The following is a 27,061-nucleotide window of genomic DNA, read 5'->3' on the forward strand; positions in this document are numbered from 1 at the left end:
TGGATGGATGGAAGATGCATGGATGTATTAGTAGATGGAAGGAAGGGAAAAAGGTAGATAGGAAGGAAGGATGGATTAGTGAGTGATTGAGTAGATGAGATAGGGAAAATGTAACCCAAATAGATTTAAAAGCTTGAAGTCCATTTAAGTACAACTGTTTTGCCTGCAGTGGGGAGGTTGCAATTGATTTTGTGATAAAACCAAAGGAAGTTGTGATGTAAAATATAAAGGAAAACACTCAGAAGACAGAAAGTAAGGAAGGCTGGGAGAAAATCATTGTAGCAGAAAAGGTAAGCAAAAGTCCAAACAACGAAGAGGGATTTTGCTACTCATCTCTGAATTGCCCAGAGCCCAGATCAGTGGATGGCACACAGTAGGTATTCAATAAATGCTTACTGAATGAGTGAGAAAGCCTATGCACAAAGCCCATATGGAACCAAAAGCAGATATATTCTCTCTCAGAAGCAATAAGTGATTTGGAAAAGTCCTTGTCTGTGAGCATCACTGAGAGAGAATTCTGTGATTTTTATGGATGCCAAGTTATACCCAGGGGCTTAGGTGACATAGGCTGATTTTCTGTTATTCGTTTGGTGTGTGTGGTAGGATCATTCTCAAACACGGAGTGTTCACACATGTGCAGCTCTGGGCTGTCAAGTGGATGGTCTTCCCTTCCTGAGTGTGGGAGCTTCAGCCAAGGAAGGAACGTGTTTTCCCTGACAGTGGGACCAGCAGAATCAGACAGAGCACCACAGCTATGTTTCACCTTTCCACAGGGAATATTAGGTGTTGAGGCTCTGAAATGGAAGTACAGCTCCAAATATAAAACAAAAAGAAATGTGATGGGAGACAAAGAAATTTCCTTACAAAAGACTTCCTGGCTATTGAGAGAGGGATGTGCTTGCACTGGATGGAGTCAGTTGCTAAAAAATTCAGCTGGTTTAGATATTTGGGGTCTGGGAATAGAAAGATACCAACACAAAATTCACTTTCCCTATCCTTCAGATATGGGAGAAAAGGGACTGCCCTCTTTATTACAGGGCTATTTAGGTCAACAAAACATTTATGAAACATTTACTATTTGCCAAGAACTGAGTTCCAACTGGGGACACAGAGAAGGAGAAAGCCTATTCCCTGCTCTCAAGGAGCCCTGTGGGGAGGAAGGCAAGACAATAATCAATGGCAGTTCCATATGTCCAGGGCTCAAATGGAGGCATGAGTGTCAAGGTCTAGAGGTCCACAGGGTAAGGGGTTGTGCTTCATCTTACATGAAGAAACCATGAAAGGCCTCTCAGAGGAAGAAGGCTTATGAGGAGGGAAATGGAGAAAAGAAATGGTGTTCCAGGCAGATGGGCTAAACGCTGGGGCAAGACCAGTGCAAAAAGACCTAAGTGGGTGTGAAAATAATTGAGATGTGAGATATTAAGGGGGGATGGGGAAAATGCAGAGTCGAGATGCACACAGGAGGTAGAGCTTCCTGGACAGGAGGAAAGCCTGGCCAGGAGGGACAGGGAAGGAGGAGTCAACGTGTCAGGCATCATTCACAGAGATGGGAAACAGATGGGAAGGAACTTGAGGGTGATGCCAAGAGGGACAGATTGGACTGTCTTCTCCCACAGTGAGTCTGCTGTGTTGGAGGACCCTTGGGAGGAAACATCTGGATAAATGGATCTGGAGCTTAGGGCAAAGAACAGAATGGAGATACAGGTTTGAGAGTCCTCCAGGGAAGCAGATCAGGCCCTGGGGATGCCTTTCGAAGTTGACAACTGCGAGTGGGGAGGTTGTAACAAGGGGTGGCGCACAAAACCCTCACCCCGGTGGGTTCATCAGTCCAGCTGTGGGTTTTCTGGGCTACCCCTGTGGGTATCACTTCTGCCATCACTCACCTACCTGCCTCTTGGTCCTCTGGATTGTCCCTGCTCTGCATGGCTACTACATAATCGAAGCTGCGAGATTAAAAGGTGGTAAACAGAGCTCAAGCGACCAGTGTCAAATTCCAAAAGCAATGCGAGGGAGCACAGGCATCAGGAAATGGGGGGACCATTTATGTCACAGGCTTCCTGGGTCAGAGGGCCGGAGGTGGCCTCCACCAACTGCTGTAGGGGGCTCTTCTGTGCTCAGGAAGAGCTTTAGCTTGACTAGATTCCTGAGTTGGAGAGTGAGCCCTTCATAATGTGGTCTGACAGCCGAGGGTGACTTTTCCCACATATTGTTTTAAAGGGAAGACAGCTGCACTGTAGGTTCACTTTGTTCTGGGGTTTCCATTGCACTCCCCACAGGAAGAGCCCCTGGGCTGCAAGCCTTGGGGGCTTCTGTGTGACAAGTTGTGGGACCAGAGAAAGGGGTGACCTTCTGGGTAGCCAGCATTAGCATTAAAACCCAAGGGCCCCACCTCTTAAGATTTAAGATGCTCTTGGGATGCCTGGGTGGCTCAGTCAGTTAAGCCTTCAATTTTGGCTCAGGTCATGATCTCATGGTTCGTGAGTTCAAGCCCTGTGTCGGGCTCTGTGCTGACAGCTCAGAGCCTGGAGTCCGTTTTGGATTCTGTGTGTGTCTCTCTCTCTGCCCCTCCCTTGCTCGCACTTTCTCTCTCTCTCAAAAATAAATAAACATAAAAAAAAATTTTTTTTTTTTTAAGGATTCAAAATGCTCTTATGTTCTGGTGCTCACCCATAGGGGGAGCACTACAGTCAGCTCTCCTGAGGCCCTACTTTCTAGCTCCTGCCTCTCCCAGAATGTAAGGATTTCTGGATGGAATTTGGGGCCTGGGTTACTCAGGCTGAGTCAGTTTCTGCCTCCAGCTTCAGATGTGTCACCTGTCCCTTCCTGGAAGGAATTGTTGGGTGGGAAGAAAAAATCCCTTCAGTTAGAAACAAGTGCTGCTGAGATTCAAATATTCACTTCCACACTCCTACCACAACCCTAAAAGATACAATGTCCTAGGCTTGAACCTCCAGGGGCTGGACCTGGTGGTAGTGGGGAGGGGGGGGGGTCATTCCTGGCTCTGACAATCACCAGCTGTGTGACTGGGGGCACCACCTTTCAGTCCCTTCTGCCTTAGTGTCCTTACCTGTCTGGGAAATGCCAGAAGCAGGAAGGGAGGGGCTGTTCATACCTAGTTTTGTTTAGGGACAGGTATATTCAAAGAAACGGGGGTACAGCAGGTGGCTCTCCTTCTTGTCCAGGCAAACTTCTGCCCACTTCTACACACAAGGGCACGCACACAGACAAGTGCACATACAGTCAGATGCTGCCACTATGGGACCTCCCGAAGGTGTGGGTCCCCAGAATGTTATACAGGTTATAATTTAAGATAAAGGAGGGGCAGGAAGTAGCTTCTACAGGGTCCTGCCATGGGGCAGACACTATGCTGTGCATTTTTTCCATGTCACCTTATTTAGCCCTTACAGAATTCTATGCAGGGATTCAGAGAAGCTAAGCCACTTGCCCAAGGTCACTCAGTAAGTAAGTGGTACAGCCAGGACTTGAACCTTGGGGAGGTCTGGCTCCCAATGCTAGGCTCGTGCTGTCCCGCACTTCCTCTGACACAGGACCTCTCCTACTGTGCACCCTGTCCAATATCCTCCAGTCTGGGCTGCAATCCAGCTCGTCCTATCTGACTTGCTAAGAGCTCCCTGGCACAGGCTTCTCAAATCCCACTCTCCTTCCTGAAGTCTGTTTTTTTGATTCCCACCACCCTTCCTTTTCAACCCCGCCTAGGATGCAAGGTCTCACCAGCAAAATCTCCTTTCAGCCGACTGTCCAGTATCAGTTCTGATCCACTGGTGACTTCTCATACTTTTCAGACGTCTCAGACAATGCATTCACTTCCCCATTTCCAGCTGCAGTTCTCCCACTTAGTACAGGATCACACTGAGAGCTGTCCTCTCTGTCTTCAGCTGGAGGAAGCTAGTACTTCCAGCTCCCACGGGGTGGCCCCTCCAACCCGGCGCAGATAGAATCTGAGATGGTTGGCTGCCACATGGGTGAGTTCTCTATCACTTACAAGCCTGTGAAACACCACTGGACCAGCTTTGGGGCCACCTGCTTCTCCTGCTTCATCCCTCTCAAGTAGCCTGCTTGGCCAGTAAGGGGACAGGCTTCTCTGAATGGGTGGATGGATGGATGGATGGATGATAAATGACCTTAGAACTATACCCTCATTCCCATCTCTGGGCCCTTGATTTTGCTTCTCCTGATTCCCTACATTTGTCTCTGACTTTGGGTGGGAGAGTAACACTTCTTCTGCTCTCAGTCCTTTCTAGAGACTTCCAAATGAGGACTCTGGCCACTAGTCCATGATTTTGTCTCGTAGGCCATGGAAAGAACTTGTCAATAAGTCAGTGATTGACACTCTCCCTGCATGCCTTCTGGTCTCTTTCTGCCCAGCGTGTGCAATTGCAGAGGACAGGGCTGTGAGGACGTAACCCAGGCCACTGATGTCCTGCCTATCTCCTCTTAGCATTCGCCACCTCACACTGATGGCTCCCTCTTCAATGTCTGCAATTCTTTGCCAGAGGGGGTGGCTGGATCTACAGCAGAGCAGACACTCCTGGGAGGATCCCTGGGCCAATTAGGGACGGCAGCTGGAGGAGAGACACCCAGCTCTCTTGTCACTCAGATGGCACAGCTCGGAGACGTAGTCTACACTATCAGATGTCCCCTGTGAGATTACCCTCAATTCCCAGCTCATGCACCCACCTGAGTTGACTCTCTTTCTGTTCCTGTCTCACTCCTCAATCCCCTAAAAGTACTTCCTATACAAATTGCTGGGACTCAAATCCTTCTTAGGGTCTGTTTCTTGGGGCACCCAACCTAAGACAGGGTCCTAAAGCTGAAGTACTTGGTGACTCTGGCTTCCACACAGTTCTTTCAAAGGGGTCACAGCCACCAAATTCCCACAAAAGTTTCAGGACCGAGTCAGTGCATATACCAAAGCTCCAGCAAGTACAGGAGTAAAAAAAAAAAAATGTTTAACATAGTCATCTTTAATGGAAGCAAGTTATGGAGCTAATAATACTGATATTTTCAATGGACCGAATTAAATTATGCTTCCCATCTTGTATCTTAATTAAAGGAATAAAAACTGTTTCACATTTTAATTAGCAAGTATGTCTTGAAAAGACTTAAATTAATATGGGAGTCATCACCATAGGAAAGCAGCCCTCTGCCAAGATTCATGAGGCCAGAGAGAGCATGGAGAACAGAATGGGGTTCTCGTCGTGGATAAGCTCAGCCGCGGCTGGAACTCAGAAACCTTGGCTCTTTGAATTTTCTGAAGGGATAAAAGCAGGAGTCTGTTGTGTAGCTGGGAGGCATGACCATTTTCTTTTCTAGAAAGGGCCACCTTCCACATCTTTTCTAAGGCATTTGAACACTAGACCTAGAAAATGTGAGTGTAACAATGATCCTTTTTATAATGACTCTGCCTTGGCTGCCTTCTTGCTTGAGAGTTCTTAGAGGTTCTGGAAGCCTTGCTGGCAGAGAATGGGAACAACAGGGGCTCTACCCCTGGAGCTAGCCTGGCAAGTGCCTTGAATAAATGTCCTGTGCAGTTTGGGAGAGGAATCAGGCTCCAATGGCTGTGTGTTTCCCCTGGTTTGGGGCAAGGCATGCTGTCTACCATCAAGTGTGTGAAGTCCTACAGCAGGCATGTCTGCACATTGGTTTCTTTTTTTAGTTTTACTTGAAAAAAAATTCACAAGTAATACAACTTGTTTAAAACATTGAGAATACATGAAGCAAAGAGGAAAATTCAACCCCAAAAGCATCATCCCAGCATCCGCATCCAGAGATAATCACTGATGACATTTTGATGTGGTTTCTCTGCCTGTTGGCACCTCCTGGCTAATGTTTCTGAGGCCACTGGGGAATGAGGGACGGGAGGGTGGAGGACGGTGCTCCCCTTCTCCTTCTACACCCCCACTCCAGTCCCCACAGTACCCTTCTCACCACCTGCCACCTCTCCCGTTAGTTGTTCCAGTGTTGGGTTGTCCTCACCTCATTTCTGCCATGAGCTGCCTGGTTCCCCCTCCTCCATGTCCCTCAGGACACTTAACCCAAGTCTACTGTACAACGACCTGGGTTAAAGGGTTTATGTAAAATGGGGTTTCAAGATGGAAAAGGTTAGATTAGATGTCATTACTCCTCCCTTGAGGATTCTTCACTGCCTCTCTCTGTTTGGTCCAAGGTCCTGCCAGCAGACTGCTTGGCCCCCTCTCTCTCAAATGCTTCTCCTGTCTCCTCTCCTCTTGGTTGTCTCAGTTTCCCAAACCCCTTACTTGAGTTGCCAAGGGACCAATCTGAAGCCTCTTTTTCTCTTTTCTTTTTTTTTTTTTTTTAAGTTTAATTATTTCTGTTGAGAGAAAGAAAGATAGCACTAATGGGGGAGGGACAGAGAGAGAGAATCCCAAGCAGGCTCCACACTGTGGGTGCAGAGCCCACCGTGGGGCTCGAGCTCAACAAACCGAGAGCCCACATCAAGAGTCGGCTGCCCAACAGACTGGGCCACCCAGGAGCCCCACCCTCAAGTTTCTGCTACTTTGTTGTGCTAGGTTCTTTTGTTCCTATTTTGTCGCTATCTCTTCCATATAGACCAGCTCAAAGCCTTACCTTTCATAGACAAGAGACCACAGATTTTCTAAATCCAACAGCCAACTACTTTTGAGTTTTATTTTATTTTCTCCTTCTCCCGAAGTAAAAGTCTTTAATGTTGTTTGATTTTTTTTTTTTTTAAACTAAATTGAGGATGGGAGAGTGGCATGTGTGCACAGGCTTAACCATATCTTTAGACTTAATTCTTAGAAGTGAAAACCTTGCTCAGGAACCATGAAGAATGTCAAGGCTTTTGACACATTCTGCCGAACTGCCATGCCCAGAAGAGTGCCATCTACTATCCTTCCGGCACTCCCCTGTGAGGGTCCATTTTCCACTAGCCTGGCCAGCTTTGGATGATATAATTTGGAGGGGGGAAAGAATGAGCCGTTTTGATGGCTGGAAGTCATACCTGCATGCTGATGGGATTTCCAAAGCAGTCTCTGAGCTGTGTGTGGGCAGAGCCCGGGAGGCAGGAGCCCCCCGTGGAAAGCCACATGTCACCTATTTGACATCAAACTTCCAAATGGAATCTTAAGTTCTGCACAGCCATTTATCAAAGAGTTTCCAAATGTCACTTTCCAATTTGCATCAGACCTTTTCTACATATTGATGTGATTCTGTAACTAATGTATGTATTTTTGCTGCTCTTCCTAAATTTGCATTTGAAACTCTAATGAGGCCAGAGGGTGAGCCAACTCCCTGGGGGAAAAGCGTACTGATGCTTCCCCATGTGGTCCATGAGGATGTCCTCAAAGAAGTCACAGAAAAGTCAGAATCAACCCAGGCAGCCCACTTGCAGTCTCTGTGACCTCTGGTGCTCAGTTTGGGCTCTGGGCCGACTTTTGACCCACGTGTCCTCTTGCCTTGGGGGAGGCCTATTCTGGTTTGCTTGCTTGTTCACCATCTAAGACGATGAGCCTGTACCGGAAGGGTTGGGCCCCCTGCTTTGCCCAGGGGTTTTACCAGTGGGGGCTCCGGGGCCCAGAACTAAGTTAGAAGCTTCTGCAGCAGAGGGAACTCAGGGCAGGGAGAGTGAGATGGCCACTCCAAATCTGAATTCTTTGGGAAAACTTGTCCCAACGTCTGATACTTCTGCTGCATTGTCCAGGGGCCTGCAACGAGTACCTTTGGGCATCACTGCCCAGGGCAGGGCCTCAGCTCTGAGCCCACAGGGTTTGCACTCCAAAGAAGCTTGTGGAGGGTTTATTGCTACTCATTCTGTCACCCTCTGCTCTCTCCTCCCTTTCCCAGGCCTGAGCTTTGAAGACAAGATGTTATCTTGAAGGCTTGTTTGGAGGTTTTGGAGGGGAGCATCTGACCCTCTGTCAACTGAATCCCAGTGTGGAAGGCCTGACCTTTCTAGGTGAGCATGGGACTCCCTGGTTAGTGTCAGGTTACCTCAGGCCCTTTATTTTATTTTATTTTTATTTTATTTTTAATTTTTTTAACGTTTATTTATTTTTGAGACAGAGAGAGACAGAGCATGAATGGGGGAGGGTCAGAGAGAGGGAGACACAGAATCCGAAGCAGGCTCCAGGCTCCGAGCCGTCAGCCCAGAGCCTGACGTGGGGCTCGAACTCACGGACCGTGAGATCATGACCTGAGCCGAAGTCGGACGCTTAACCGACTGAGCCACCCAGGCGCCCCTACCTCAGGTCCTTTAAACCAGCCTCCGGTCTTCCCCGGGGCATGCACTGAGGTCCCACCATCCCTTGAAAGGGAGCCACAGCCCCCAGCACAACAGCAGCAAGGCAGGTACCCTAAACTCTCCTTGCTCATTCTTGGCCTGCTTTCTCTCCAAACTCCATTTTGCTCCATTCTGAATCCTTGGCTTCACACCCACATTTCGATTCTGTGTCTTGAGACTTTGGACTTGGTGTCTGTGCTTTGTCTTCCACGTATCTGGATCTCAGCTTTCTCTGGGACTCATGCACCAGGCTCTCTGCTTTTCAGCCTCCAGGATGCTGCAGGTAGGAGTTCCTGTCTATGTTCAGCCCTGGCCCCTGACCTAGGCCCCTCAGCCAGGGCCCCTGTAGGTCGGGGGCAGGCTCTCTTTCCCTCAAGTGCAAGTAGTATGGGGAGGAGAAAATAAAGGGGACCCTTGAGCTCTGTATCAGAGAAGCCGAACCCAGCCCGGGACGGTGGGGTGACAGCTAGCCAGCCCCCTACATCCATTCTTTCAAATGTATGGTCAATTCATAAAGATGGGCCAGGTGAGTACATCTCTCCCTTCCCCGCACACACCTGTCAGACCACACTTCTGCTGCAGGGAGCCACATAAATCTTTGGAACTGCTGGACTTCAGGCCCTGGGCCCGTTTCTGCCTGCCCCAGCCCTGCTTAGCAGCGGGCACCAAACCACTTAACCAGGAACTTTTTTTTTTTAAGTTTTTCTTTAAATTCCAGTTCGTTAACATACAGGGTAATAGTAGTTTCAGGTGTACAATACAGTGATTTAACACTTCCGTACATCACCCCATGCTCATCACAAGTGCACTCCTTAATCCCCATCACCTGTTTCACCCTTCACCTCCCCCCCTTCCTCTCCTCTGGTGACTATCAGTTTGTTCTCTATAGTTGAGTCTGTTTCTTGGTTTGCCTCTCTCTCTCTTTCTTTTTTCCCCCTTGCTTGTTGGCTTTGTTTGCTAAATTCCACATATGAGTGAAGTCATGTGGTATTTGTCTTTCTCTGATTTATTTCACTTAGTATTATACTCTCTAGCTCCATCCACGTCATTGCAAATGGCAAGATTTCATTACATATTTTTTTTAACATTTATTCATTTTTGAGAGACAGAATGCTAGTGGGGAGGGGCAGGGAGCGAGGGAGACACAGAATCCGAAGCAGGCTCCAGGCTCTGAGCTGTCAGCACAGAACCCGACGCGGGGCTCGAACTCACCAACTGTGAGATCGTGACCTGAGCTGAAGTCGGATGCTTAACCTACTGAGCCACCCAGGGGCCCCAAGATTTCATTCTTTTTTATGGCTAATTTTCTATTGTATGTATATACCACATCCTGTTTATCCATTCATCAGTCGATAGACACTTGGCCTTTCTCCATAGTTTGGCTATGGTAGATAATGCTGCTATAAACATTGGGGTGCATATATCCCTTTGAATTAGCATTTTTTGTGTTATTTGGGTAAATACCTAGTAGTGCAATTACTGGATCATAGGTAGTTTTTTAACTTTTTGAGGAACCTCCATGCTGCTCTCCAGAGTGGCTGCACCGGTTTGCATTCCCACCAACAGGGCAAGAAATTCCCCTTTTTCCACATCCTCGCCAACAACTGTTGTTTCTCGTGTTGTTAATCTTAGTCATTCTGACAGGCATCGTGAAGAACTTCACTTGCATGGGGACCAGGAAGGCATGAAGCCCTAGCCACTCCCTCAAGTCAAGAGAGGAGTTTTGGGGCTTCTACGGTCAGCCTGTGCATGCTGGGGAGAGACTCTGCTCTCCTTCTCAGGCCCAGGCCCAGCCTCAGCCTGCAGTCACAGGACTGCGGGCATTTCCTGGTTTGTCCCAGAGTCTTAGCAGGAATGGAGCCTGTAGTTTGCTAGGGCTGCTGTGACAAATTACTACAAACTGGCTGGCTTAAGACAACAGAAATAATTCTCTCACAGTCCTGAAGGCCTAAAGTCCAAAATCAAGACATTGGCAGAGCTGGTTCCTTCTGGAGGCTCTAAGGGACATGGATGTCTCTTGTCCTCACTTCTGGTAGCTGCTGGCAGTCCATGGTGCCCTGTGCCTTGTGAACAATAGTGCTTCAATCTCTGTCTCTGCCATCACCTCACCTTCTGTGGGTCTCAGCTCCCCTTCTCATGTAAGGACACTGGTCATTGGATTCAGGGTCCACCCTGGTAGTCTAGCCAACTATAGAACCCTAATCTGAACCCCAGCTGACATGACTGGATTCTATCCCTGTACAGCTTCCCCAGAAACTAAGCTTTTTCCTGGGACCCTTGCTGATTCCCTGCTGTCACCCACGACCCTGTATCTGAGCTCCTCCTGCAGTGCTCTCCCAACTTGTTCACTGAATTCTTTGATCCACCCAGAATGTCAGAATTAAACCAGGGTTCCCCATACCCCATGAGACACAGAACAATGGATTCTGGACCATCCAAACCAGGACAAGGCAGTGGCTCAGGGGAAAGGGCGTGGGCTTTGGTGTGAGACGAAGCTTGGTTCTTGGCTCCAACACTCACTCCTGGTACAAGGCGCAGGGTGGTGGAGGGGGTATTTATACTCACTGGCGAGTTTAATTAAGCTGGAGTCTACTTTGGATAATGATTATCACACCAGGCAATATTCAGTCTCCCCTACTCTAAAGCAAACTCAGGACTAAGAAATCTTACCATTTTTCTGCCAGTCACGATACGGATCTCTGTGATGGGTGAGCTTGGTTTAAATACCTCACAGTTGACAATGAATATGCAAACAGATGTTAATTAAGGCCTTTGCTCCTCTTCCTACCTCACTGTGAATATTCAGCCACAGTTAGTGGTGTTGGTATATCGCTCAGTGCCCAACCCTGAGCACCGACTGGCCTGTCCCCAGGTTGCCCTCCCCAACCTCCCAGGATTGTTCAGGGCTTGAATCATGTAGACCTGACCTGAAGAAACCTTTCTCTACTAGCGAGCAAGCACCCGCTCACACAGCCCTCTGATTAATTAACCGAGTCGTGGTTGAGGGCCTTTTTGTGGATGGGTGGAGGAGAACATGTAGCCCTGTAAACATGCTTAATTAGGCTGGATGAATTACTGGACTCCTTAGCAACGGACTGGGCCTCAAAGCCAGCCTTGTGGCATATTTGCACAATGTGCTCTGTGTTTGCCTGTTTGAAACGGGATCGATCTATCTGGGGGATGCCTGTGTGTCTGGTATTCAACATTTTTTCTTGGCACAGTCAGATTAGGGGGGAGCTCAGAGGAACGTGGCCCTCCCCAGGACTCTCCTCAGAGACGAGCTATGATTCTACTATTCAGGGAGCATGGCCAGCTGCTGCCAAGCAGGAGAAACAAGATGTGCATGTAGTTGTAGTGTTAGTCAGAAGTGATATGTGAAATATTTAATAATAGGGGTAGCACAGGTTCCAACCAATCAGAGCCAACAGCAGCCCTGAATAACAGAGGTGTTCTAGTGTGTACTAGCTGAATACCAGCCGTGGAAAACGTTAGAGTTTGCAAAGAGTTTCACATATATTTACCCTGTTTGACTGTAGCCACAACCACGTGAGATGGGTTTGGATACTTTCCCAATTATAGCGATGGGGAAACTGAGGTTCAGAGAGGCTATGTGTCTTTCCTCAAAGCCACATAGCTAATGCCATAGCTAGAAGCCAAGCACCGTCCTTGTTTCTACTACCATATCCTTTGGCTGTGCCTACACAGATTCTGGGGCTCCACCACGTCCAGGAAGATCTAGAGAAAACCCCCAGCTGTGGCTGGGCTGCCAACTGGCAAGCCCGGGGCCAAGGTGAGAGTGAGGGCAGGAGAGGGGCCCACAGTGTTCTGGGATTTGTAGTCAATCAGGGTGGAGCCAAGAGGCAAGAATGGGCCTTTTTGTGTCCTCTGCTTGCAAAGCTCTATGACCCTAGGGAGGCTCCGAGGAAGAGAAGAGGGTACAGAGCAAATATAGAAGCATTCCTGGAAGGCAAGGGCACACTATTTATCCGGAAAGTGATCCCTGGATGCCAGGAGGAAGTGGGGAAAGTTAGATACAGAAGGCAAAGAGCTAATTAACAAGTCACCATTGAGGGCATTCCCCTGGGGACCTTCCAAAAACCATGTGGCCCTTGCCTCAGAATTGTGCCAGTGGAGAACGAGGAGGGGGGGCACTTTTCTACCCTCTGCCACCCCCCAGCCCCTTGCATGAACTTCACTGCACTTCATGGTTGTGCCGGGCCACTAAGAGAAGTCAGCCAGGCAGAGACAAGAGACCGGGCGCAGGGGGTGAGGCCTGAGGACTGTCTTCACAACTGCCAGTGAACTTGGGCTGCTGAGGGATATGGGATGGGGCAGCCACAGCATCTGCTATGCCCACATATCCCATAGGGGGCCAGAAAACAGGCTTTTTCCCATTGTGGGCTGGTTTTCTCCATGGGAGGCATGGAGGCCTGGATGTTTCAGTCCCATGCCCAGGACAACACCTGATCTTCTGGGAAACTCTGAAGAACATGCCCCTCGACTCTCCAGCTGTGGAGTCTTACTGTCTGGACTTCCATCTCCCAATCCTCTGACTTATTTGAGAAGCTTCTGGAGCCTTCACAGTTTGGGGAGCCTTGCTTGTGGCTCTGGTGGGAAGTGCCACATGCCCCAAGGCTGACAGTTTCCCCTCCTCCACGTCCTTATCCTCACACCAATCTGTAGCTGGCATCTCTACCCTGCCAGAGGGCCTGCTGAGGACATGTGACAGATATAGAACGTTTTAATTTCGGATGCCATTGATCTAGAGCACGTTAATAAATGGCACCTGTCGGTCCAAATGTTGTTTGCCATTTGTCTTGTCTTATCTGAGCACTGACTGCATCTAGATAGGAGCCATGACAGTCTTTGGGGACCGATTGTCACACAGCTGCTCCCCCCACCCTCCTGCCCCAGCGTCAAGAAGACTTGTCCCTCCAGCCTATGAATAACAAGGGCAGTGCCTCTGAGGTTGGCTTAGGGGCCAAGGATAGGAGAAAGTATCAGCAAATTGCTTGGAGTGGCTAAGAGAAGAGTGTCTTCACCTCCACTACGAGGGCTAGTCTTCCATTTTGGCGGTGAGTTGAAGAGAGACTGGATTGTTACCTGCTTACGGACCTCCACAGGCAGCCTCATTTATATAACAAGTACAGGCGGGGGTTCATTATGGGAGCTTGTAGCTTGGCCCTATCTAGCCATATGGACACAGGCATGTTGATTGCCCTCTTGTTTCTTTCATCACATCACCTAGGAAAGAAGCATGGAGGTCTCTACCTGGTGCCATTTCATTGGGCTGCTGACAGCACTAAGTCAGGACAGCACTAAGAAAAGTAGAAGGAACTGTGGAGATGCACTTCATTTATATCGAGGTGGATGAGTCAAAGCCAAGAACACCTGTACCCATATGGGATGGGTGAGGCTGGGCATGGTGACTCACCAATAGCTTTGGGAGAGAATCAGTGATGTTAACCCATCTGGATAAAGACAGAATGTGCCAGCAGAAGGGAAGGGGTCCAACGCAGAAAGTGGGCTTCAGAGAGGAGGGGTGGTAGTCTAGCCCCAGCTCTGTCCTAGAGACAGGTCTGTTTTGTGGTGAGGACAATTCGTGGATCTTAGTGGAAATAATTCTCTCTGCCTCCTAATATTCCTCTTGTCTTATTCAGACACAACAAGCAAGCAAGCCTCTGAAGAATGTTTTGGTCTCCTCAATGCTCTAAAAGAGTATCCTGGTATGGTGGGTGTCAGCTGGATTTTCCAAGGAGCATTGTGGTGCCAGTATCCTATTTCCCTCTTTTTCATCCACCAACTCTTGGCATAAGGATGAAACGCCCCCAGATCCCCAGGTGATGTAGCCTTCAGGCAATCAGAACATAATGTTCCTGTCCTGGCCACAAGGGATGAATTCAGTGATGGCTACATGACCTAATGAGAACCCAAGTGATGCAGTGAGATGCTTACTGGGGCTTCCAGAAGAGAATCCTATTCCTGCCAGCTAGACTGGAAGCTGAGAGGATGGGGTCCTGGAGGGCAGGAAGCTATCTTGCAACAATATGGAGCCTAAGATGGAAGTCCACGTGGTGCAAAACAGAACCCAAAAGAGGAAGAAATTGAGTCCCAGTGATACCATTTGAGCCCTGAATCCAGCAGGACCTGAAGTTGGACCTACCTCTGGAACTTTCAACCTTGAAAACAAATAAAGTTCTTTCGTGCTTAAGTCATTTTGAGTTAGAATTTCTACCTCTTGCAACTACAAGGGTATCAACTGAAGTACCTGGATGAGGGATAGTAGCATTCCAGTCACCTTTATGAATAGTTAGGTTGCATTCTTACTTTGCATCAGTGTCTTTTGAGCTGTGTTTACCCTGAAAGACTGATGATTTGGGGGTGCACTGAAAAAAGTCTACATTCTGAACTTGGCTGGCTGATAACTTGGCCTGGGTATAGCCCACCTATGAAAGACACTGACCAAGTGCCCATCTCTGTGGTCATTGTGGATGGCACCTTATTTGTTCACCAACATACCCCCATGGGCTTCCTTCCTTCACGAGGCTGACAAGGTCACAGATGCTAGGTTACATATCATTCATTGCTTTGCTTATTGGAATGTCCTTTAATTCATTCAACAAATAAGCAAACAAGGAAATGGTGAAAAATAAGGGTAGTCTTGTTGACTAAGTCAGGAGTAATATTCAAAATACAGTAAAACCTTGGTTTGTGAGCATAACCTATTCCAGAAACATGTTTGTAATCCAAAGCACTTGTATATCAAAGTGAATTTCCCCATAAGAAACAACAGAAAGTCAGATGATTTGCTCCACAATCCAAAAATATTCATATAAAAATGATTACAATACTGTAATATATAATACAAAGTAATAAAGAAAATATAAAATATAAAGAAAAAGAAACAAATTAGCCTACACTTACCTTTGAAAACCTTCATGGCTGGTGTGAGGGAGACATGAGAGAAGAGGGTTATTGTGTAGGACGACTTTCACTATCACTAACAGAATCACTGCCAGCTATTGGCTCCATGGAATCTTTTTCTTTTCGTGTAACTTTAACAAGGAACCTATCCAATGACACTTGCTTTTGCCTCCTTTTGAAGATTTCATGGAAATGTGACATTGCATTGGTAATCCTCCACAATCCCGCAGAGAGAGAGAGAAGAACCATTGGCTCAGCTGTGATCATGTGACATTCAGCATCACTGTACTACTCATATTGCAAGACATCGTTCATTTATCAAGTTGAAATTTATCAACTTGAAATAGGAATGTTTGCTCGTCTTATGGAACACTCGCAAAACAAGTTATTTGCATCCAAGATTGTACAGTATTGCATTTAATAACCAATATGGTCTACTATAGAAGCTGTGGTTCCTGCAAGCTGTGGTCCATGCAAGGGCACCTCTAGAGAATGCTGGGCCATGTCAGGGATCTCAACACACCATATACCTTGTGGGGGGGGGGGCAGTGCCAGGTTGAAGAATCCTTATTTTACCTTGAAGACAATTGGGAGCTATTGGGACTGTATAAGAAGGAAACTGACTTAACCAGATTTGTGACTTGGAAGCATGTTTCTAGTGATGGTGTAGAAGATGATTGGATGAAGCACCACAGACAGGTAACCTTGGCAGAAGGCTGGCGACGACAGTCCAAGAGAAAGATGGGGTTCTAGGTTAGAATAATCTTTTCCCCTTTGGGGGCTACTGAACTGAGTGGCTTGGAAGGACTTGGCCTTGAGATAATGTGTGTTGAGGGGGGGTAGTTGAATCTCCATAAAATGTGACACTTTTTCTGATGGTGTGGGGCAAGAGTTGGCTGTTTTTTGGTTTTTCCTTTCCCGGTGTGTTTAGGAATTCCCGAACACTCCCAGGAAACCTGCCCTTGCAACATCCTGCCCTCCATGCCTCCCACCATCCCGGTGCTCCACAGGGATTCTGAAAAGCTTCAATTCACTGATACACATCAGGGAGAAAGAAGCTGCTGCTCAGCTATTTAAGCTTTGACTATTTTTGCTTGAAAAGCTTGAGATAAAATTTTCTAAAGAATCCTCCTTCCTTCATTGCGGGGGGGGGGGGGGGGGGGGGGGGGGACACTTAGGTGGCTTAGGCCCTTAACCAATCACACTCCACCAGCAACCCTGAGAAGATCCCTGAATGTTCTTAAGTGGAAATGGGTGGATCATCAACGTTGGGGAAATTCATTCATTAAGCATTTGCCAAGCCCCTACTGTCAATCAGGCGCTTCTGCTCCTTTCACACCTGCACACCGCAAAACGTCATCAGCCCACAAAAGGGGGTGGTCGAGGCAAATCCAAAGTGGTATTTTATTTCCCTCATTGGGCAAAGCTGGCGCAGCACCGGGGCAATATTAATGGCCAGATCCATTTAGGAGCTCCAGAACTGCCCCTTTCTTGGTTCTTCCATTTCCCTAAGGTAATTCTTAGGCATCCAAAGATTATGGCTCTAACGGACAACAGGTCAAATCAAGCACTGGTTTGATAGGTCACCTCTGTTATTCCCCAGTATCAGAGAATAGCACTCCCACAAAGATCCCCTTTACTGCACTGTGATGTCTTCTGCAGATCTTGGAAGCAGTAGCTATAAGGGCCCAAGGCTGCCACTCAGCCCAGACCAGACTTTGGCCTTCGGGATGGTTTTGCAATTAAGTAGGTGATATGGTTTTCTGCTGATAATCCCTTTTCTGTGGCTAGGAAGTTGATTCAAAGCTGCTTCTCACTGGAAAGCTATCTTTTTCATTCAACACTGGGCTCTTAAAGGAGACAACTCTTTTTGTACTGAATATTCAAGACACCATTGTAAAGGACAGCTTTTTTTTTAATGTTTATTTTATTTGTATTTATTTTGATAGGCAGGGCAGAGGGAGAGGGGGAGAGAGAGAGAGAGAGAGAGAGAGAGAGAGAGAGAGAGAGAGAGAGAGAGAGAGAATCCCAGGCAGGCTCCATGCTGTCAGGGTAGAGTCTGTTGCAGGGCTCCATCTCAGGAACCTAAACCAAAATCAAGAGTGGGACGCTTAACCAACTGAGCCACCCAGGCCTTTGAATGCAAAGAGAGTCCTTTCCTCACATAGAGTCTTGGGGGAGCCTGTCCACTAGGTGTGGGTGTGGGGAAGGGGATTCATGGTGAGGAAATGTTGAGGGTAGAGGGGGAAATAGAGGGGGTCCAAGGATGGGGGAAAGCCAGACAAACTCAGGAAGAATGCCAGTTGTCTTGAGGGCCAGCCTTGTTGTGGGCACAGAGGTTGAGCAACTCCCCTGTGGGCACAGGGGGATGCTAAGTAATCTAATGGGAGGAATCTGCTGGAATCCTAGATCACAGTTAATGCTAATAACAGCTACTACTTGCACTATACTTACTATGTGCCAGGCACTATTCTTTGTATGTATTAACACATTTAATCCTCAAAACAAGATAAATGTCATTATTATTATCATTTTCCAGATGTGGAAATTGAGGCAGAGAACAGTGGAGTAATTTGCCCAAGTCACAGGGCTGGTGAGTGGTGAGGCAGGATTCAGAGCTGAGGAATCAGTTGCGGGTCTGTCTGAGATCTGCTGCTCCAGGATGGGGTCTGGAGAGGGGGCCCCACCCACACCAGCAGGAGGGTCTGGGTGAGTTCCTGGGACCCTTAGGTTTTCACCTACACAATTGGGGGAAGGATGGATACCAGTGGGTCCTGGTGAAGAGAAAATGAGACAGTGAGAGGGAAGTGTGCTCTGGGGGCCGGAGGGGTCTGGGCACACCTTCAGTGAGGTTGGTTTGCTGCTAGGAAGAGGGGAGATGGGAGGCTGAGAGATTGGCTTTTCCAAGGAGAACCCAGCTGGTGCCCCAGAGACTCTGAGATTCTAAGGGAGCCATTGAGCCTGGAGAGGAGATGAAGGAGGCAAGAGAGAAGGACTCCCAGGAAAGGAAGTGAGCCTGGCATCAACCCCCCTCAGGGGCCATCCAGACCCAGAGATGGAGCTGGAATTCTCACTTCATGCAAGGTCCCATCTGGGGAGCCGGCAGGGGCCTCTGGACATTCCACTGGAGCCCAGCAGAGTGTTCCTACTGCAAACCTCAGAGGTCTCGGGCAGCTCTCATCAGGGCCCCTCCTCTATCCCTCTTCCTTCCGCTCTAGACTCTGCTCATCTCTCAAGGCCCAGGCCAGATGCTGCCTCCCTCATGGAGCTTCCAGGTCATTTACAAGACCAAGGACCATTCAGCTTCCTGAATGACTCACCACTGTGCGTCCACTTTCTGCCTTTTGTCAGGCTTATTTGCATCTGTGTGAGCTCACCAAGTGTGGGGAACTTGGTTACTCCCTGAGCCCTTGACAAATGTTTATTGAGTTGAATTGAGGAATGGTTTGGGAGTAGGCACAGCCCTCCTTCTAGCTCTACTGTGTGACCGTGGGTTAGTCACGAAACCTCTCTGGGCTGTCTCATCTGATGAGGAGAGGGTTGGGTGGGATGATTTGGAGGGCCCTTCAGCTTTGACCTCCCAGTGTTCTAGGGATGGAATGTCACAAGGTGGGCAAGCAGAGGTCCACCTGTGTGTCTGAGAGGCTGGCCCCCCTCGGCTGTAGCCTCTGTGGAGCAGACTCTGTGCCCAGCACTTGTCTTTTATTATTATTTTTTTTTTATTGTTTATTTTTGAGAACTCCTTTGGGAGTTCTTTGAGAGACAGAGACAGAGCACAAGCAGGGGAGGAGCAGAGAGAGGGGGAGACACAGAATCCTAAGCAGGCTCCAGGCTCTGAGCTGTCAGCACAGAGCCTGATGTGGGGCTCAAACCCACAGACTGTGAGATCGTGACCTGAGCTGAGGTCGGACTCTTAACCAACTGAACCACCCAGGTGCCCCCTAGCGCTTGTCTTTAATGCCCTTTGATTCTCACTGGCGGCTCTAAGAAGTCATTTAGGACCCTGAGTGGGTAGAATGAACACCGGCTTTATTCGTCTGGCAACAAGAATTTGGTTGGCAATAAATTGCTTGGCCAATGAGAGCATAATCACTTCTCATCAGATGACCCCTTGCCAGGAGCTGTTCTAAAATCCTGTCTATGGCTGATCCAGCTCTCACTCCCAAGGAAAAAAATTAAAAGCAAATTAGATGCAAGGATGATGAATTTGATGAAGGACAAAGATACCCTGAGGTTCTGTCTCCTGTAGAAAGACTCAGGAAGTGGGGAGCAGGTCACAAGCAATCTTAAGAAGCTGCCAAAGCCTGAGGTGGGAAGAACTGGCAGCCGCCCCCCACCCCCACCCTCAATCTCACGCCTGTGATGTAGGAAAGCGGGCTTCAGGCCCAATTCCACTGCATGGTGGACAATTATTCACTCTCCAGGCAGGCAATAAGACAGTTCTCACAACCTGTTCTGTGAGTTCCGCGAAGTCCCCTCTCTCCATCCTATTACATCCAACCTCACCTTGCTCGAAAGGACAACGCAGACAGGACAAAATCCCATCTGAGGGATTCCATGCTTCTGGTCGACATCACAAGGCGAGAAAGCCTCCTAAACCAATGACCAGACCCAGAACTGTGCTTCAGGGGTGAAAGGCACGGGCCTCCTTGGATTCTTATGTCCTTGTCACACAAAGATGAGTATTGTCCCCAAACTATTTTCAGCCAGACCTCATATCTGAACCCCTTTCATTCCACCAATGCAAACTCATTTCTGATATTCATCTTGCTAGCCAATATGCTACCATTTTCTCCAATAAAACTCATTTCTGACATGCAACATGCTAATTTTCGGAGCCTTAGCTGTTGGATGAAAAAAAAATAATAGAAGTGCTTACACCGGTCGTTTCTGACATATGGGCTTCATCCTGAGTGTGCATGTTAGCTCATGACCCCTGGTCTGTAGACTCTCAATTAGGGCAACATCTTAGAAAATTGAGTTCCTCTCTATGCTGAAGTATTTGGAAGTAAATTATGGGCATCATAACAAGAAACCAGTAATGGGAGACCCTGTGACTCTGCAAATCATTGAGTTTGAAGAGAGAAAATAATTTACGAAACCTTATCTCATACACAGCTTCTCTCCCCAGCTGGAGATTCAGTCACTGACTGAGTTCAAATCCCTGATCCCCATCACCAGCTTCCCTCTGCCCCTGGCCACAGGTGGAGTCACCAAACTCTCCAGAGTCTGGACTGCAGGCAACCTTAACAGAGGAGCCTGGTGCAGATCTTAGAACAGTGTGTGATCGTAAGTATTCAGGCCACTGGATGAGCCTTCAAGCTGAGTTCCCTCCATAAATTTAGTTTGGTCTGAATTTTATGTCAGTGGCATTCCTGGGAGAGATGTGGATTTTCACCTCCTTACAATACAAACCACTAATTCAGGCCTCTGGGAGTTCTTTCGTGGGGGGGCTTTCACTTCCTATAAATGTACTGCCTAGATTTTGGGCACATTTGGGGACTCAGAGTCAGTTTAGCATTTTAAAAAAGCTAAAGAATATGTAAAGCATCCTAATAAAAATATAGTTAGAGCCCAGGCGGGAGGAATAATCGTTACGTTAATGCATGGGGCTCATATTCCCAAAGGCACTTTTGTGCTTATATAAAATCCTTTTCCCCCTGGTTAACTGGTCTCAGAGAATGGCACTGTATTTACTGTTTTGTTGTTGTTGTTTTCTGAGACCATTGGCATTTCTGAGTCTGGTTTTTGAAGTTCCATCCATGTTTTTATTTATGAAGCAAGCATGATACAGACAGCCCTGTGAACAGGTCCTGAGTTTTGGAATCAGACACCTGGGGTCCCCTTCACAGCTCTGCCACCCCCCAGCAGGATGAGCTTGGGCTCTTCTTAGCTTCAACCTGAGCCCCAGTGTCTGCATGTGTGAAATGGGGCTAATAAAATTTATTTGGGGTCATGGGATGACTAAACTCATCAGTATTTGTAAAGTACTTATCATTTAGGAAGTGCTCTGCTCTGTTAAGGGTAGGTGTTTAGTCCAAGGCCAACCTGACAATGCCTGTGTATGGAAACAGCTTTAGAAATGTGTGCCCTAGGGCACTGTGAGTGGTTCTGTTCTGAAGAATAATTATTTGTGAGCTAGTGGACCTGAAGCCTGGCTGACAGTGGTGGGTGGGCCTCAGACCGGGGGTATAGTGCACTTACCATTTGGACCCCAACTCTGGGCACTGCTTGGTAGACTTAGCAAGGCTCTAGAATCCAGACCTTCTCTGGAGTCCTGCCTGAAGTTGGTGGTGGCTTGTGCTGGTCCCAAGTGAGGAACGATCGTCAGTCACAGATCCCTGGTTGGGAGATACATGAGGCACTGACCTCCTCCTCTCCTCAGCACATCCCCTCACCACACCGCCGCCTCCTGAGGCTCAGCACCCCCACCGGCCACCCCAGGTCAGGAGGAGGTCTGGCTCGGCATCAGCAGCCTAGCACCGGGTCCTTCTGACCGTCTGCCACCTCTTCTCTAGCCAGTCCTCCCCTGTCCCTTGTAGCCAGGCTCCAACGATGGAGGTGCTGCTTCAGTTCCTGTCTGGTGTTTCAGAGTTCTAGAACTAGAATCGAGCCTTGCTCCCCTTACCCTCCCCTTTGCCAGGCCCCAAGAGTCATGCCCCTGGTTTCCAGGATCTGTGACTGGGGTCCTGCTACCTTCTCGGAGGCACCCCTAACCCTGGGCTCCCCACTCAATGTCCACTGCCTAACCCATCACCAAGCATTTGACCATGTGTGAATCCATCTGGCCGTGGGCCTTGGTCACCCTTGGGCTGGTGTGTCCCACCCTGACTGAGCCCTGGGCCGGGCCCAGGAGGGCATAGCCCCAGGAGGGCATAGCCGCTGCCAGCCCCAGCTGACATGGGCACAGTCAGCACAGAGGCCATCTGCTGGGTGTCCAGGGAGCCCACACACACTTGGCTGGGAGTCAGGAAGTCTCAACTGGGGAGCAGCGTCCGCCCCTCACGGCCTCTGCTGGAGAGTTGTGGGAGGGTTCTGCAACCCCAGCTCCTTGCTCAAGCTGTCTCTGCAGGCTCTGAAGCAGCCTGTGTCAGGAATGTGGGAGGGGGTGCAGATCAAGGCGGGGGAGCTGCTGGCAGCTGTAGGGAGGGGCGGGGGTGGCAGCTGCTGCTGTGACCGCCCACTCTCCTGTCCCCTCCACAGTGTGGCATTTTGGGACCAAAGGAAGCCTCCACCCCAGATGTTTCTGAGCTGAATGTCGAGACATGGGCAGGATCAGACCCGAATGTAGAGACATGGGCAGAATCAGGCCCTCAGTATGTCCTTGGTCAATAATTAACATGAACAAGACTCCAAAGCTGTTTTTCAATGCCCAGCCCCTTGTCGCCCACTTCTGCTAGTCAGGTTCTGACTAATTGATCTGAAGCAGAGTCTGGGCTAAGTATTTTTCAAAGCTCTCCAGGTGATTATGATGTATAGCCAGTGCTGAGAACTTCGGCTCCAGAGCTTTGCTATTCAAAGTGTGGCCCATGGGCCAGCAAAACTGACATCACCAGGGAGCTTGCTAGAAATGCAGGGGTGCCTGGCTGGCTCAGTCGGTCAAGCGTTCAAATCTTGCTTTCGGCTCAGGTCATGATCTCATGATTTGTGAGGTGGAGTCCTGAGTCAGGCTCTGCACTGACAGTGTGGAACCAGCTTGGGATTCTCTCTCTCCCTCTGTCTCTGCCCCTCCCCAGCACGTGCATGCTCACACACACTCTTTCTCTCAAAATAAACAAACATTTAAAAAATAAATAAATGCAGACTCTCAACCCCAGCTATGGAATCCGAATCTGCTTTGTAAGATCCCCAGGGGGTTCAGAGGCACATTAAATTTGGGAATCACTGTGGGAAATAAAATCAACCTTCACCCAAGGAGGGCTGTTTTAGGACACCTCTGGCTGCCGCTTAATGGCTGTGACTGTGCCCATGTCAGCTGGGGCTGGCAGCGGCTATGCCCTCCTGGGGCCATGCCCTCCTGGGCCTGGCCCAGGGCTCAGTCAGGGTGGAACACACCAGCCCAAGGGTGACCAAGGCCCACGGCCAGATGGACTCACACATGGTCAAATGCCTGGTGATGGGTTAGGCAGTGGACATTGAGTGGGGAGCCCAGGGTTAAGAGTGCCTCTGAGAAGGTAGCAGGACCCCAGTCACAGATCCTGGAAACCAGGGGCATGACTCTTGGGGCCTGGCAAAGGGGGGGCGGGCAAGGGGAGCAAGGCTCGATTCTAGTTCTAGAACCTCTGAAACACCAGACAGGAACTGAAGCAGCACCTCCATCGTTGGAGCCTGGCTACAAGGGACAGAGGGGAGGACTGGCTAGAGAAGAGGTGGCAGACGGTCAGAAGGACCCGGCGCTAGGCTGCTGATGCCGAGCCAGACCTCCTCCTGACCTCGGGTGGTCGGTGGGTGGGCTGAGCCTCAGGAGGCAGCAGTGTGGTGAGGGGATGTGCTGAGGAGAGGAGGAGGTCAGTGCCTCATGTATCTCCCAACCAGGGATCTGTGACTGACGATCATTCCTCACTTGGGACCAGCACAAGCCACCACCAACTTCAGGCAGGACTCCAGAGAAGGTCTGGTTTCTAGAGCCTTGTAAGGAGCGGGTAACCAACCTTCGTATTGGTCCGTTTTCTCCAGAGAAACAGGTTTCTTTTCCAGGAAACCTGCTTTTGCTTGTGAGGCCTTCAGCTGATTGAATGAGGTCTAGCCACATTAGGGTAGTCGCCTCCACAAAGGAGGGTAATCGCCTTTACTTCAAGTCCACTGATTGTAGAAGTTTACCCCATCTACAAATACCTTCAGGGCCACGCCTAGATTAGTGTTTGATTGAACCACTGGGTGATGTAGCCCAGCCAAGCTGACACCTGAAAGTAATCATCACACCCTCCAATGTGTCCACTGGTGTGGTTTTGGGATGTCGGTGCCTTTAGGGGAGCGAGCATTTGCCTGCCTGTCTGTACGCAGGGCTGGATGCTGGTGTTCAGTAGGGATGGGAATGGATCCTCCCTGTCCTTCTCCACCCCTGCCTGGGCTCAGGTCCCCAGCACCCAAAGCTTAATCAGTGCCACAGTCTCCCAGCTGTGGTTTCCAGCCTTTTCTCACACCACACCCAGCAAGACCTTCTTAAAAGCAAATCCAAATAGCTCACTCCCTGTCTCCCTAAACTATTTTGGTTGCCTTTCTCTTAGCACAGCTGACTTCTTTCCAGCCAAGCCACTGCCTGCAGGAACTACCAATACGTCCTCAAAAATCCAGGCAGCCTCATATCTTTGGGTGTTTGCTCATGCCAAGAATGCAACTTCTTTACTTATGCACTCTATCCTGTCTCTCTTTTATCTGTCACCCACTGCCTATGTACACACACTCAGACACACATGCATATACACACGTGTGAGCACACACTCAAGAATGCCTAGTCTAGTGGTGTATCTAGACCTCCTCTATGAAGTCTTTCCTTGCCTCTCCTCGCCACCTTAGGACTAACCACTCTGTCCTTTTTGTCCTCTCATCCACTCACCCCGTGCACTTGCCCACCCTGGGGTCTGTATAAACTTCTAGCACAGGGCCTGGTATATCTTATTGCCCTGAGTTTTATCTGTCTTCTGCAGTGATAGTGCATTCCATGGGACTCTGTCTCCGGCAGGATCACGGGGCCAGATATGCATGCAGTCGGCTCTCAATCAGTGTCTGTAAACGAACAGTGACGGAAGGAATGAGAAACTCAATGGATACATGCATGCGTGAATACCAAGCTTCCCCAAACCAGCTCATTTCTTTTTTTACCCTTTGAAGCATCCTGATGCCTTCTCTTGTTTTTTTAACTTAAAAAAAAATTTTATATTTTGAGAAAGAGAGAATGTGAGCAGGGGAGGGGCAGAGAGAGAGAGGGAGAGAGAGAATCCAAAGTAGGCTCTGAACTGCCAGCGTGGAGCCTGAGGTGGGGCTCAGACTCATGAACCATAAGATCATGACCTGAGCTGAAACCAAGAGTTGGACACTTAACCAACTGAGCCACCCAGGCACCCCAGAAGCTTTCTGATGCCTTCTAATTCCCACTGACAACCTGAGACTCAAAGAGGATGTTTGGATCCCATTAGGTCAGCCAGAATCTCACTCCTTCTCCCCACTGCTGGGCAGAGCAGAGGTGGGGGTAACAAATGCAATAGCTTGTGTGTGTCGAGCACTTACTATGTGCTGAGCTTTACGTGGATTATTTTATTGAATACTTACAATTCTGAGGGCAAGTATCCCACTGTGCAGATGAGAAAACTGAGACTCAGTGACACAGCTAGTAAGGGGCAGAGCCAGGGCTTGAACTTGGGCACCAAGCCTGATTCCAGGGTCCCTCCTCAACCACCACACTAGACTGTCTCCCAGGGGGACATACAGTTGCATTGAACAATTTGGTGGAAAGCACTTTATTTAAATACAACTCAGACCACAATTTGATTTAAGAAGTATATTTTCACTTTTATTCTTTATAGGTAATGTTGATGCATGATGAAGTTTCTTCTAATGTACTTATTTTTTATTGAGATATAATTCACATATCATAAATTCATCCTTTTAAAGTGTACAATTTAGTGGTTTTAGTATATTCATAAAGTTGTACCATCACCAGCCACTATCTGATTCCAGAACATTTTTATCACCCCCCCCCCCCCGCAAAAGAAACTACATATACCCACTAGCAGTCACTTCCCATTGCCCCTCCCTCCAGCCCCTGGCAATCACTAATCTCCTTTTGTCTCCATTAGTTTGTTTATGCTGGACATTTTATATAAATGGAATCAGATATTTTGGGGCCTTCTGTGTCACTTTTTCACTTAGCCTGATGTTTCCAGTTTCGTCCGTGTTGTAGCATGTATCAGTAAATCATTCCTTTCCGTGGCTGGATAATATTCTGTTGTACAGTAGGCTGAGTAATGACTCCCAAAGACATCCGTGGCCCATCCCTGGAATGTGATCTTATATGGCAAAAGGGATTTTGCAGATGTGACTAACTAAGGATTTGAGATGGGAAGATTATCCTGGATTATGATAAGGATAAGGATAAAAGCAGGATTGCCGTGTTGCTCTTTGAAGATGGAGGGAGGGGCTTCAAGCCAAGGAATATCCAGTGGCCACTGGAAGCACCAAAGGCAAGGAAAGAGATTCCTCCTTCATAACCTCTAGAAGGCACACGTCCTGCCTCTAGCCAGTGAAACCAGTTAAGGGCTTTCAGCCTCCAAAACAGTAAGATAATAAATTATTGTTTTGGAAATTTCTGGTAATTTGTTACAGCAGTAATAGGAAACCAATATAATATGGATATGGCACATTTTGTTTATACATTAATTAATAGACATTTGGGGTTTTCTTTTTTGCACTTTCTAGCCATTGTGAATAATGCTGCTATGAACATTCATGAACAAGTTTGTGTGTGGACATACTTTCAATTCTCTTGGGTCTATACCTGTGGTGGGGGGAATTGCTGGATCATAGGGTAACTGTTTATCTTGATGAGCTTTGTTTTGCAGACTCTTGCACATCCTGAATGGCCAGCAAAGTTTCAAACCAGGCAAGCTGATGGCCGGGCAGTCCGGGGAGATTAGCATACGGGAGCGCTGCGGAGGGCAGGCAGTCTGGAAGTTCCAAAGAGCATTTCTAAAACTCGAGCTGCCATTTCATGCATATGCAGCACTTTCCCAGAGCCAAAGGCAATGGGACTGCAATCACTTTTTTCTGTGTATTTATTCGAAGGTAGAAGCAGGTATGCGGTTTCCTAAAGCTGCTGCTGAAACAGTGTAGATATGCCTAATTTGGTAAAAATAAACA

The 27,061-nt window shown here is 48.4% G+C and overlaps 2 long non-coding RNA genes across 5 annotated transcripts; one reads left to right on the forward strand and one right to left on the reverse strand.

Moving 5' to 3' along the window:
- LOC122200938 lies at nt 1-27,061 on the forward strand. Of its 4 annotated transcripts, XR_006194006.1 has the most exons (5): nt 1-290; nt 7,846-7,957; nt 8,459-8,564; nt 13,530-13,647; nt 13,942-14,478. It is a non-coding gene; the product is annotated as an uncharacterized LOC122200938 (long non-coding RNA). The 4 variants fall into 4 exon arrangements; XR_006194007.1 differs by lacking the exons at nt 13,530-13,647; nt 13,942-14,478 and adding an exon at nt 26,764-27,061; XR_006194005.1 differs by lacking the exon at nt 13,530-13,647.
- Nucleotides 17,249-21,784, reverse strand: LOC122200939. Its single transcript, XR_006194009.1, has 3 exons — nt 21,703-21,784; nt 21,410-21,546; nt 17,249-17,290 (listed from the first exon to the last, which is right to left on the reverse strand). It is a non-coding gene; the product is annotated as an uncharacterized LOC122200939 (long non-coding RNA).

This window comes from Panthera leo, chromosome D1 (genome assembly GCF_018350215.1).
Source record: "Panthera leo isolate Ple1 chromosome D1, P.leo_Ple1_pat1.1, whole genome shotgun sequence".
NCBI lineage: Eukaryota > Metazoa > Chordata > Mammalia > Carnivora > Felidae > Panthera > Panthera leo.